This window comes from Vespa crabro, chromosome 5, assembly GCF_910589235.1.
Source record: "Vespa crabro chromosome 5, iyVesCrab1.2, whole genome shotgun sequence".
NCBI classification, from domain to species: domain Eukaryota; kingdom Metazoa; phylum Arthropoda; class Insecta; order Hymenoptera; family Vespidae; genus Vespa; species Vespa crabro.
Window position 1 is genome coordinate 10,961,407 of NC_060959.1, and position 12,500 is coordinate 10,973,906.

General features: G+C 37.2%; 1 protein-coding gene across 7 annotated transcripts in view; it reads right to left on the reverse strand.

The window, feature by feature from the left end:
- Positions 1–12,500, reverse strand: part of LOC124424119 (semaphorin-2A) — a 367,461-nt gene that overhangs the window by 185,809 nt on the left and 169,152 nt on the right. The window contains exon 1 of one of the 7 annotated variants that reach the window (XM_046962714.1): positions 2,368–2,387. The exons of the other annotated variants lie outside the window; for them this stretch is intronic. The gene's annotated coding sequence lies outside the window, so the exon portion shown is untranslated. Of the gene's footprint in view, positions 1–2,367; positions 2,388–12,500 lie in introns of those variants that run through there. 7 annotated transcript variants of the gene reach the window in all.

The window sequence follows — 12,500 nt, forward strand, 5'->3', positions numbered from 1 at the left end:
TTGGCAAAGGATTCGATGTCCGAGAAGGCAGAATCGCTCGAGGCAGCGATGGCCACTTAACCACATTGCGACGGGCATTAGCGCTAACGAAGTTAACTAGAGCTCGATTAAACCGATTTAGAGGGGGTGGAAGGAGAGAAAGAGAAAGATAGGGTAGGAGGGACAGAGAGAGATAGAGAGAGAGTATGAACGATAGCAGAACAGAGAGAGAGAGAGAGAGAGATGAAAGGACGAAAGGCCTAACTAAAACCCTCTGGTGATCTTCGACTAATCCGGGATCCTTGAGTCAAATTAGCGGCTTTCGCTAACTCTCTTCCTCGTTCATCTTCTTTACCTCGAAATCCGACTTCTCAACGGAGAGCTCATTGCTCTCCATCGAAGATCGATCAGATCGAGCTACTTTTCGAGAAAGAGACTTATGCTTCTCCAATGAAAGCCAATAATTAGAAGAATTTCAACTCCAAGACGATTATCATTTATCCTCGAGTAAACGTACATAATATATACACAAACATTTGTATTTACATATTTGTATATACACATATTTGTGTTATTGGAAAGGACTGTATACGGATTATTAGTCATAATATTTGCAAATGTTTACCACAGCCCTACGATGGAGAACTGTTTTGCTTCGTTAAAAGTTTCAACGGAGCTTGTAATAAACGATGAATAGACAACATTCATAAACAAGGCTGAAACACTCGTGTGTCTTTGCGCGTATATATATATATATATATATATATATATATATATATATATATATATATATATATATATGTATGCAAGTATCAATGCGAGAGAGAAATAGAGAGAGAGAGAGAGAGAGAGAAAGAGAGGATTATGAAGGGTGAAGGGGGTGGCTCGAGTCTCGTTCAGAGGATTCAGGCACGGACTCTGTAGACCCTTGGCCGTCTAGAATCAAGATTATAAATATTGATCCTGAGCGTCCTTGAGAGTAGAGTGCACTCGTCGAGTCCCTCTCATCCCGCATTTCTATACTCGCCAAACTCGAGGGGGATTCTTCCAAGTGAAATTGAAATCCAAGAGGTTCCTTCGAATCAGGATCGACTCGAAAGAGAGTCAAAGTCGTCGTTTGGGGCCAAATTAAAATGGGGGAGATAGACCAAATTCGGACTTGGCCAAATTCATTCCTGGAGAAACGAATTTCTATCGGTTAATGATATTACCGAGGCGTGATCAATCGAAATTCATTAAATTTATCAAATAAATCGATGAAATTTATCAAACAATCGAGAATACATTTTTGAAAGGAGAAACGTATAGAACAACATATTGAACGATTTTTATTTAATTCGATCCTATCTTTACAATGACTAATTTACCGTCTAGGGTTGTCTTGATAATACGAAAATTCGATTGAATCGAGACACGCTTCGACGAACTCACAAGTGGCTTACTTTTTCGCAGTGCACGGGCGTTTCCAATCATCCTACTCTGCCTTCTTTTACGATACTTTTCCGCTCGAAGCGTAGACGGTTAGAAAAGAAAAATAAAAAGAAAGGATGGAAGGAAAGAAAAGAATAAAAAGAGAAAAGAATAGAGAACGATATCGGATGCGTCTCGTTAGCACAATTGCAACGAGCAAGCGAAAAGGCATCGGTGCTCCACTTTGATGGCCATTTCAAGCACCCCTATAGGTACCTCGGACTTTGCTAAATTCACGTAGAACGAGCAACCTTCCGTTCAAATACTTTTCTACTTTTCCGAAACGATCTTTGTATTAGCACTTAACCGCGTTGAAAAATCCTACCGTACCAATTTCAATCGTTTTCACTTAAGGAAATAAAAAAGAAAAAAAAAAAAGAAACAAACAGGATTCTTTAAGAGTTTATGTGTTTTTTTTTCTTTTTTTACAATGAATAATACATAAAAAAATTTTATAAATTATCATATTAAGATATAATAAAATACCAACGGTCGATCTTCGAACAATTTTCTACTCTATGAAAATTTGATACGTTCGAAACGTTTAATATGCATTAAGAAAATTATATTTTAATATTGCAAAAGTTCTTACTTTTGTAAGTGGATCGTCGTTCGAAGGAAAATATTGTAAGAGATAAGAAATCGTTTGCTCGAGCAAGACGCAACCCTTCACGTTCAAGATCTTTTTCTTTTTCGAAGAGAAAAGAAAGAAAAAAAAGAGAAAGAAGAAGATGAAGTAGAAGTAGAAGAGAAAGGAGAAGAAAGAAAAAGAAAGAAAGAGATAAAAAGGGAGAAAGAAATACAACTAGGTAGAGTTACCCTACGCTACATCGGGGCCTAGGTAGGTATGATGGTGGCTTCCGAGTCTCGTGGTTTTCCACGGCGGCGTATAGCTCTCTCGTTTATATATCTACTCACACGAGACAGCGTGAGTTCGCTTCGTGCGGACGCCGATGTAGAAAGGATCGTGGAGGCACAACGTGCGGTTTGAAAGACCCTTTGAAGTTTCTAAAAGCCACCTGCTTGCGCGTCTGAGGCACTAACCTCGCGAGGGAAAGAAAATGGAGGAAGAAAAGAGAGAGAGAGAGAGAGAGAGAGAGAGAAAGAGAGACAGAGAAAAAAGGAATAAGAAGAAGAAGAAGAAGAAGAAGAAGAAGAGAGGGTGAACCTAAGTCTATCCTTAAATATGAGTCTAGACTGAGAGGATGCGCTTTACGAGAAGCTGTTACGCGTTAGCCAGACTCGAATATACGAGAAAGTTACATTATTGTTTGAATATTAAACTTCTCTCAATTGTTAAATATATTTCTTTATCAAATATTTTCTTAAAGAAGATTATACCCTTTTGGGAAGGTTTATTTTTTGTTTTTCTTCTTTATATTTTTTCTTGTTCCTTTATATTTTTTTCGTTTTTTTTTTCTTTTTCTTTTTTAATTTTTTCTTCTTTAATCACACCTATATATCAATGCAATTATTATGGGAGCAAGTATAATTGTTTATTGTATTAATGAAAAAGAAAAAAATAGTTCTTTTCAAAGAGAAATGCATTGTCGAAAATAAAGATAAATGTTTGCCGAAGCTATTAGAGTTCTTTTTATTCTCCCCCTCTTCTGCCTTCGTAGGCCCTGGCTGTCACAACCTCTCTGTGATTAGGACGACGTAGGATAGCTTGTTCTCGTTTTTCGTGCAAACAGACACTCCGTGAGGCAGGGATTTTGCAGTAGTGAACGAGTACGAGTACGACGACGACGACGACGACGACGTCGTCGTTAAACGAGCTCGCGTACCCTCCTCTCGAAGGGAGATTCTGTTTCATCGAAATCAGAGGGGTAAGTATGGGGGTTGGTTTAGAAGAGAGCGTAGCTTTTCGGCTAATGAGCCATGGGCAGGGGTGTGGTCAAAGTTCGAAGAAAACGGGGGAGTACGCGTTTTCTTTCCTAGACCTTCTGCTTTTCTAAATGTATTCTATGCCCTCTTCACTTAAACCTCTTTTCTTTTGTGGAGCGTATAGAGATAAAAAAAAAAAAAAAGAAAAAAAAAGAAAGAAAGAAAGAAAGAAAGAAAGAAAGAAAAATAATCGTACGATGGTGTAAACGCGATCGTTGAAAAAAATGTAACTCGATTGCTGAAGAAATCGACTTTATGAATTTAATTTTTGACAATGACAAAAAAAAAAAAGAAAAGAAGAAGAAAAAAAGAAAAAAAGAAAGAGATACTAAAATCGAATGGAATGATTTAAATATATTATAGATTATAATTTTTCGATATAATAATAGACGAGACATGAAAATTATCCAAGCCGTAGGTTATAAGAGTGAAGACCGCGAAGTGATAATACGATTTTCGAAGGTCGAAGGTCGGCAACAAGAAGGTGAGAGGAGAATGGCAATGCCGACACCTTTGGCAGACGATTTACGTGCGAAAGAGAACGAAGGTGAAGGGTGCGCTGCACGTACCACCAGACGAGACAGCGCATTTGTCGGCGTTCTCCTACTCTCTCTCTCTCTTTCTCTCTCTCTCTCTCTCTCTCTCTCTCTCTCTCTCTCTTTCATACTCACCATCCCTTTACTTCACGTTGCTTCCTTCTCGCAAAATCACATCGCCGTGTTGGCGAACGCAATGTAGCAAGTAATTCGGTTATCACGCGATTGTCCGTAGTGGTAGTGATAGTAGAGGCATAGCACGTGTTCTCTCTCTCTCTTTCTCTCCATCTCTCTCCCTCTCATTCTATTTTCACTCTCAGTATCTCACTCCGTTGCTCGTTTATCTTCCATCTCTCTTTCTCTCTCTCTCTCTCTCTCTCTCATACACACACACTCTTGCTCTCGCTCTTTGTATCCTTCTTCTTCGCGCAGTCATCTCTTCTAGAACAGGGCCGAGCCGCGTACTTGTCCATTAATGCTAAAAGCGTAGTACACTCGATTATCACGTCGTTGTGCATGGCTGAAAACTGAAAATGCCGTTGGCCCTTTGACGCTGCAGGGTAAGAGCACACGCCTACGACAGCTGCGAGGATGACGACGGTACTAGTGCCGGTGATAGTGTGATAATCGTAGTAGTAGTAGTAGTAATAGTAGTAGTAGTAGTAGGTGGATAGGTAGGTAGGTAGTGGTGGTAGTGCTGATGTCGGGGGTGAGTTTAACCACCTCGACGCGCGTTAGATCCACCGTGAAAATTCCAGTAACAACTTTGGCCACGGATTTAGGCGAACTACCCTCTTTGAATATTTTCCATCTCTGTCTATCTTAATCCCGTACAGGTTCGAATATTTTGCCTATCGAATTTTTCCGTTAAATAAGATTTTAAGCATCTAATGTTTTTTTCAATAATATTTTTATAAATTTATAATTATAATATTTTTTACCAAGTGTTATACAATCATCGACGACTTTTTAATGAAATGATTACGATCAAATGAATAAGTAATCTTCAATGGCAAAGCTTAAAGAAATTTTCTCGGTTTAGTAGAACGTGCAAAACAATAAAATTTCCGAACGCGTACTAAACGCGAACCATGTGTCTTCCTTTCCGTAGCAGTAAACGTTGCACGTTTCGCTCGACGGCCCGTCGATACGCGATAATGGATTCGGCATCGGGTTCACGTTATTATACCGAATTAGAACAAACGTTTTCAATTATACGAAAATTGGCGCGAAGCACACCGCACTCGTTCGCAACAAACGCGTACTGGTGGTTTTCGAAATCGAAAAATTAAATTTACTTAATTAAATGGATACGCTTCGATCACTGGTAAACTTTTTTTTCGAGACGAACGCGTATACATATTTTCTTTCAATGTATTAATGTTATTGTTATATCTTTTATCGTCCATTTGAAATAAAAAAAAAAAAAAAAAAAAAAAAAAAAAAAAAAAAAAACAGAAATATCTATCAGTTTAATTATTGATAATTAATTGATGATGGTTAATCAACGTTCGATCGAAAGCAATAGTATGGAAAATCGTAGTACGTTGTAATAAACGTTTGCGAAATATTTCATCGATTCCTGAAAGTGTAACAATTAATTTCAATTGTCCGAAAGTTTCGGCGCCATTTGTAGCAAAGACATCTGGCCGTCGCCACGGCAAAACTTTTCCTTTGTGACACATTGGATGAAATTTCCAAATTACCCCGTGGTAAAATCGTTAATCAACCTCTGAAAATGGTGTGTTGAATTAAACGTGCAACCCTCGAGCAACGTTTTCGTACTATCTACATCGACTTATCTCAACGTTTCTAATTACAAAAAGCCAAGACATTTTTATAAAGAGAAACTATAGTGGTGGTAACGATGAGAGCACTTTCGTCATAAAGAGACATTCAAAAGGATCGCGGAAAGAAAAATAATTACAGTTCCGACTTCCAATCTTCTCGCTCTCTGGAGAATTTTCTGTGAGTCGAGAGGGACGACGGAGGGAAAGGGAAGTCTCAAGTAGAGGAAGAAAAGCAGAATTTATGTATGAACGTCTTGAGAACTTTAATATGAAGAACGGTAACTAATAAGAGAAACGGAAGATAGAAATAGTGAAAGAGAGAAAAGCTAAGAGAAAAAGAGAGAGAGAAAACTTTTTCGACCCTTGGGAAAAGATATACATATATATATATATATATATATATATATATATATATATATCTTATCTATATATATGTATATACATATCATAACGATATGTTCGAGAATATTCGAAAAAAGAAATTTCAAAAAAGAAATATTCGAAAAAGAAAATCGAGAGCTAGGTGAGAATTGATCGAACCATTCGTCTTTGATTTCTTTTTTTTTCAGTTTCACGATTTTGTGCTCGTAGGTTTTCTCTCTCTCTCTCTCTCTCTCTTTCTCTCTCACGCTTTCTTTCTCGTACTCTCTAAAGCTGATTGCGCTGGGAATATAATTTGATTGCTCCGGTGGCCGGTCTCAATAGACGCGGTAATCCTAGCTCGCGGCTTAATGAAAAAGTATTATTGCCTATTCTTCTTCGAGCGGGCTCTGCTAATCCCGCCGCGCCCGAAATTGCACTTCCGCGTTATACGATAACGAAAGGAAAAGACGAAAAATGAAAGGAAAGAGAATGTTTAAACGACCAAGAGAACGACCAATACTTGTAACTTTCAATATTTTTCTACGAACACGATCAACAAATAAATAATGTTTCAAATTTATTGAAAGAATATTCGATGGTTGTATCACGAAATTTATTACTAAATCATGAAGATGAAAGGAATAAACGATTGGGGAGATGAAAAATATGAAAGAAAAAAGTATTAAGAAAAAAAAAAAAAATGAAAGAGAGAGAGAGAAAGAGAGAGAGAAAGAGAGAGAGAAAGAGAAAAAAAAAGACAAAACATAAAAGAATCGTACGTCGATCGTACAAAGAAAAGATAAGAGAGAAAAAGAGGAGGAGGAGGAGGAGGAGGAGGAAGAGGAGAAGGAGGAAAAGGAGAAGAGTTTGAAAGGGGGATGGAGAAAATAAAGGGCAACTCGCTGTATTCCTTAAATTGGGTTAATGCACTGTCCGAAGGACCAAGTGGAAAGGGAGAAGAAAAGTCGACTTCGAAGTTCACCATAAGACTCGAAGAGCAGCTTTCGTCTTCTTTTTCTTGTCTCTACTCTTATTGCGTTATATTATTATCTTTAGACGGACTTTGAGAGATAGGGAGAGAGAGAGAGAGAGAGAGAGAGAGAGAGAGACATCAGACGCATCGATAGCAAGAAAGATGATTTATGGCCATTAAGAAGATTCTACTATGATTTTTCACAAGAGACGCATAAGACGCCCGTTTGTTTTAGTCTCTCTCTCTCTCTCTCTCTCTCTCTCTCTCTCTCTCTCTCTGTCTGTTTCAAATCCATTTCATTTTAATCCATTTCAAATTTATTGAGATATTAAATCAAATTTGATTTTCTCTTTCTCTCTCTCTTTCTCATTTTATCTCTATCTCTCTCTCTCTCTCTCTCTCTCTCTCTCCATCTCTCTCGAAACATTTGAAAAATGAAATAAGAATAATTAATAAAGAATTAAATCGAAAGGAATGAATGAACAATAATTAGTCTTATTTTTTCTTGCTTATTTTAAGCAGTTATCTATTCGAAAAGAATTTGATGGGTTACTCGTGACATCGTCTCGACGTCGCAGGTTGTTAAAAATGAAAAGAACGAGAAACGGAAGCGTGGGAATAGCGCGATAACAGCTACGAAAAATAGTCTAAGAAGCTGAACGTTTATGGACCAATGTCTTATTCTCGTAGAGAAAAGAGAAAACGAGTAGAAAGATAAAGAAAAAAAAAAGTAGAGAGACAAAGAAAAACGGCATGTCGTCGTTGTCGTCGACACAATCGTAAACTTATCGAAGTACAAGAAGGGCTGCACGTCTTGGAGCCCTTCCATGCGCGTCTCGACGCCTCTACGGCATTTCGAACTCTTGTAAATCTCTTTCCTACGCTCGCAAAGTTTACTTCGCCTTTATCGTTGCCTCGTAGAGCTCGTTAATGACGCTGTAAATCGTTCGCTGCTTAACCGTATTCTCTCTCTCTCTCTCTCTCTCTCTCTCTCTCTCTCTCTCTGTATTTCTCTCTCTCTCTTTTTTGACTTGACACAAGTCGTTTATCTAGTTGACTCTTGGCCAATTAATTATGTCCTCCTCTATTTCGACGACAAATTATTATTCGATCGATTATATCGTAACAATTTTATCCATAATAAATTATAATACTGATTGGTTAATTAAACTACAATAGAACAAATTTATATTTTAAAAATTATACATCATCGTTCGTATAGATTAAAATCAATTATTTAATAATTGAATCATCGTCTTTTATTTTTGAATAATATTTCGTTCAATATTTTCTATACAGATACGTTTTAGACGTCAATAAAGAGGAGCCATTGAAAATACGCCATTGATGATTGATTCAAAAGTATCGACAGCATTGCGGAAATCAATGTGGCCGCATAAAATCGACGCTACCGAAGGCATTCGATCGTTTCAGTAAGGAAACATGATTCATCCCTCGACTTGTTATTTTCGCATTACTCGAAGCACACTATCCCTCTCTCTCTCTCTCTCTATCTTTCGACTTCATCCCCAAATCACTACCACTATCATCAAGATCGTTTCTTTTTCGAGTATAACATAGAACACGAATATGGCGGAATAGATGGAATGTATTATTACTTTTCTCCACGTTAACGTCTTGTTTATGAACGCTGCAGACATCGCCGACGTACATTTATCAATTTGTCGGTAATAGAAAATCAACCTCGTCTCTCCCTCGAATCCTCTTGGTCTCTCTCCGTCAAATTTGATGCACATTAACGATTTTTCATCGGACCGAAATGAAAAAAAAAATAGAGAGAGAAAGAGAGAGAGGGGGGGGAAGAGAGAAATATCATTTTTTAAATCGATGATTATCCACAAAAATACATCGATTAAAGATTTATCTCTGAAAATAAATTATCAATATATTGATAATATATAATAATAAGGCAAAATTTATTTGAACGTGTAACAATGAGATTTTCGTTTAAATTAAAATATTATATAAAGGATACCAAGAGAAATATATTGTATATGTTCATATGTATGTATATTAATATACAATGAACGAAGGTTGTTGATTAGATTGAGGTAGTAATTAAGAGCAATCTTGCCTTTTGATATCAAAGTCATCGTGAACATCGAAGGAACGACCAACGAGACTGCGTGAAGGATGCTGCGAATGACGTTTCCTATGTCGTACGCGTGCGGCTTCTTTGATGTCGACGCGTTTAGTACTTACTCGAGACTACATCAAATCTAATAAGTAAGGAAAACTATGTCCTCGTAGTGCATTAGCGTTTACCTCTTCGTGTTTAGCGATGAAATTAAACAACTACAAATGCATCAACCTTTTTGTTCTCGTTTTTGTTCTCTAACGAGACGATTAAAATATGGTTCTTTCTTTCGCAAAAAAAATAAAGAGAAAAAAAAAAAAGAAAAGTAAAACAACTTAAGAGAAAGAATTAAAAAAATAACAAATTATCTTTTCTCTGTAACAAATAAATTCAGATGATTAGAAATAGTTGCGTTCAAGCGTACGCGCGCGTGGAATGTTTATGTGATATAAATTTAAGGAAGTTATTAATGGAATCTAAACTCCATTCTCGAAATTTATAAATTTTCTTCGAAGGTAGAATTTCACGCGTTTGCTAGAAATTCATCAGCCGCGAGAGGACAATGATACAGAGTTATTGCGAAACGGGGATGCATGATATATAGAATAACATAGTCACTTCGCTCGGCTCGGCATACGATTAATTCGTCGAAACTTATTTTCACGTCAGCCGTAGGAAAACCGAGCGATATTTCGGACGTTGCGGTAGCGGATTTTACCGGGATCGCGGTTTTACGTTTAGACCGCAGTCGAGCTAGCCATTTCGACTATCGTACGCTCTTTCCCTTCCACCTCTCTCTCTCCCTCTCTCTCTCTCTCACTCTCCATGTCCCTACCCTGTTTCTATCACTTGCTCTCTATTTCTCTTTCTCTAATATAGAACATGCACATTCACATACATACATACATAGAATATATGTGAGCTTTGCGGTATCGAATTATTAACCGCAGTCGTGATTGCCGCTTGTTTTGAATGAGCTTAGGCCGCGAATGGCCAAACGTGGTTTCTATGGTATTAACAGCGCATGGAAACGAAAGCTCTCGCGTAACGATTTATGACAATCGTCGCCATCGTCGTCGTAGTTGTCGTCGTAGTTGTCGTCTGTAGTCAGATACAAAATATGACTGTGTATTTACGTTTGTATATATATATATATATATATATATATATATATACATATATACATATATATATATGTATGTGTGTGTGTATATATATGCATGTGAGTATGAGTTTCTAGTTCGCGTGTCAGAAATTATATTTCGCTTTGTCGCCGTAGAAATCGATTGCCAGACGATAAACTCGATTCTTCTCGGAATCGATTCGAAAATATACCAGGAAAGAGCAATCAATAATCATCGAGCGGATTTTGAAAATTTTACGGACCGTTCCCTTTTATTTTACGCCGTTTAGAGAAATCGTAATCGCTTCGAAATTCACCCGTTAAACGGCGTACCTACGTATTAAGCGTTTTTACGGACGGTTAATTTCGATTTCGATTGGATCAGTGATAAAATCTGAAATAGCGATTATCTTTGCACGATCGTAGGATAGGATAGGCTTGAAAAAGCGCGAACGAGTTAACTGTGTAAAAAGAGAAAGGATAGAGGAGAAAGGGAGAGAGAGAGAGAGAGAGAGAGAAATGGAGGCCTGGCAAAATCGTCTGGTAATTTTTCGAATCAGCCTTTTTAATCGTTCGGAACTCAACGGCCCTGAAAATGCTCATAAAATCCGATGGAGACAATCAGCCTTTTTCTATTTATTCGAGTTTACAGTACACAATGGGTACAAAATATTCACGCGTGGGACGCGTACAAGTAAAACGAGTTACAAAAAAAAAAAAAAGAAAAACAAAAAAAGAGAAAAAAGAAAGAAAAAAGGGGAGAAAGAATGAAGGAAAATAGTATCGTGAAATTATTCACCTCGGCAATTTTTCCAAGCGATATATATTCGGAGTCGATCGTGCGTCGACGTGAAGGGTGAAAAAATTATTAAAATATAATATAAGAGGCAAAGAAAAAGAGAAACAAATAGATAGATAAATAGATAGAGATAGAAATAGACAGATAGCTAGAGAGAGAGAGAGAGAGAAAGAGGGAGAGAGAGAGCGTCGAGAGTGAAACGAGTTGGTAGCTTAAACCACGCAGCCTCTCTGATCCGGCTTTCTGAATTTAATTACAATTAATAATCTGAGAGCTTGGGTACGTCCTAGGTACGGATCCGAGGTGAGACCTTGGGAACCCGCGTACAGCTTTGGATTACTTTACGCTCCGCCGGGATTTCTCCTGTGCATCTAAGCGGTCCATTCTCTGGAACGTTTGAGCCTTGGAATGCCGATTATTATTCGTATTTTAACATAAACATCAGAGAAGTTTCTTGACATAAAGATCTTTATACTTTCTGATAAAGATTATCAAAATTATCGTCAAAATCAATTGACGATAATTCATATACATCCTTCTCAATAATTTTCGTAACAAATAAATTTATAGGAAAAAAAAAAAAATATATATATATATATGTATTGTTATTATTATCAACGGGAGTCTCTTATTTCTATCGAAATAAGGATAAGCACGATCAATCGATTTTTGTCGGAATAAAAGTAGATAAAGGTTAATTCGAAACAGATGGAGGAGGAAAGATAAATCCGTTCCAATTGGCCCACGTAAGCCAAGGTTTCTTTATACGAGTTATTCGCCGAAAGGAAGAGGGTGAATGGGCGAATGGAAAGGGTTTGCCAGAAAAGGGAAGCACGTAGAGAGAACACGAAGAGAGAAAGACTTCGACTCTACAACCTTGAACACTAGTAGAGAAGAATGTCGCAATTTCCGGTTTATTATACTGCACATATCTTGGTATTACATTAATGAATTCACTATCTATCGAACTGGCTGATCGTTTTGTTTTTAAAGTAAGCCGATATAATACGCGATGAAATTTACTGTTTCAAAGAAATTATGTAAACGACTTGGGATTATCTTCGAAGGATCATTGAATCTAATGTTTCATTCTTCGATCTTTGCAATTGAAAACATTATATATATATATATTTTTTTTTTTTTATTATATATAGAATGTAAAAAAAGAAGAAGAAAATTTATGCCGGTGAACTTTGATCTCTTTGAAGAGAATTGTAGATACGTAGTTAAGTACTTAAGTAATTACTAGGAAACGAATGAAAATCGTGCCAAGTTTATATTCTATTTCCTTCTATTTTTGAATACAAAGGATCCGTCCTCCTCGAAAGGATGATCTTGAATTTTCATAAAGTGTCGTTATACGTACGTACATACGTATGTTACGTCATACGTACATACGTCTGGTGCATTACTCAGAATAATCCGGGCGTTACTTGGTTGGCTCGAAAGCACGAAAACCGCGGGCTAAAGCTCGCTAAAGTC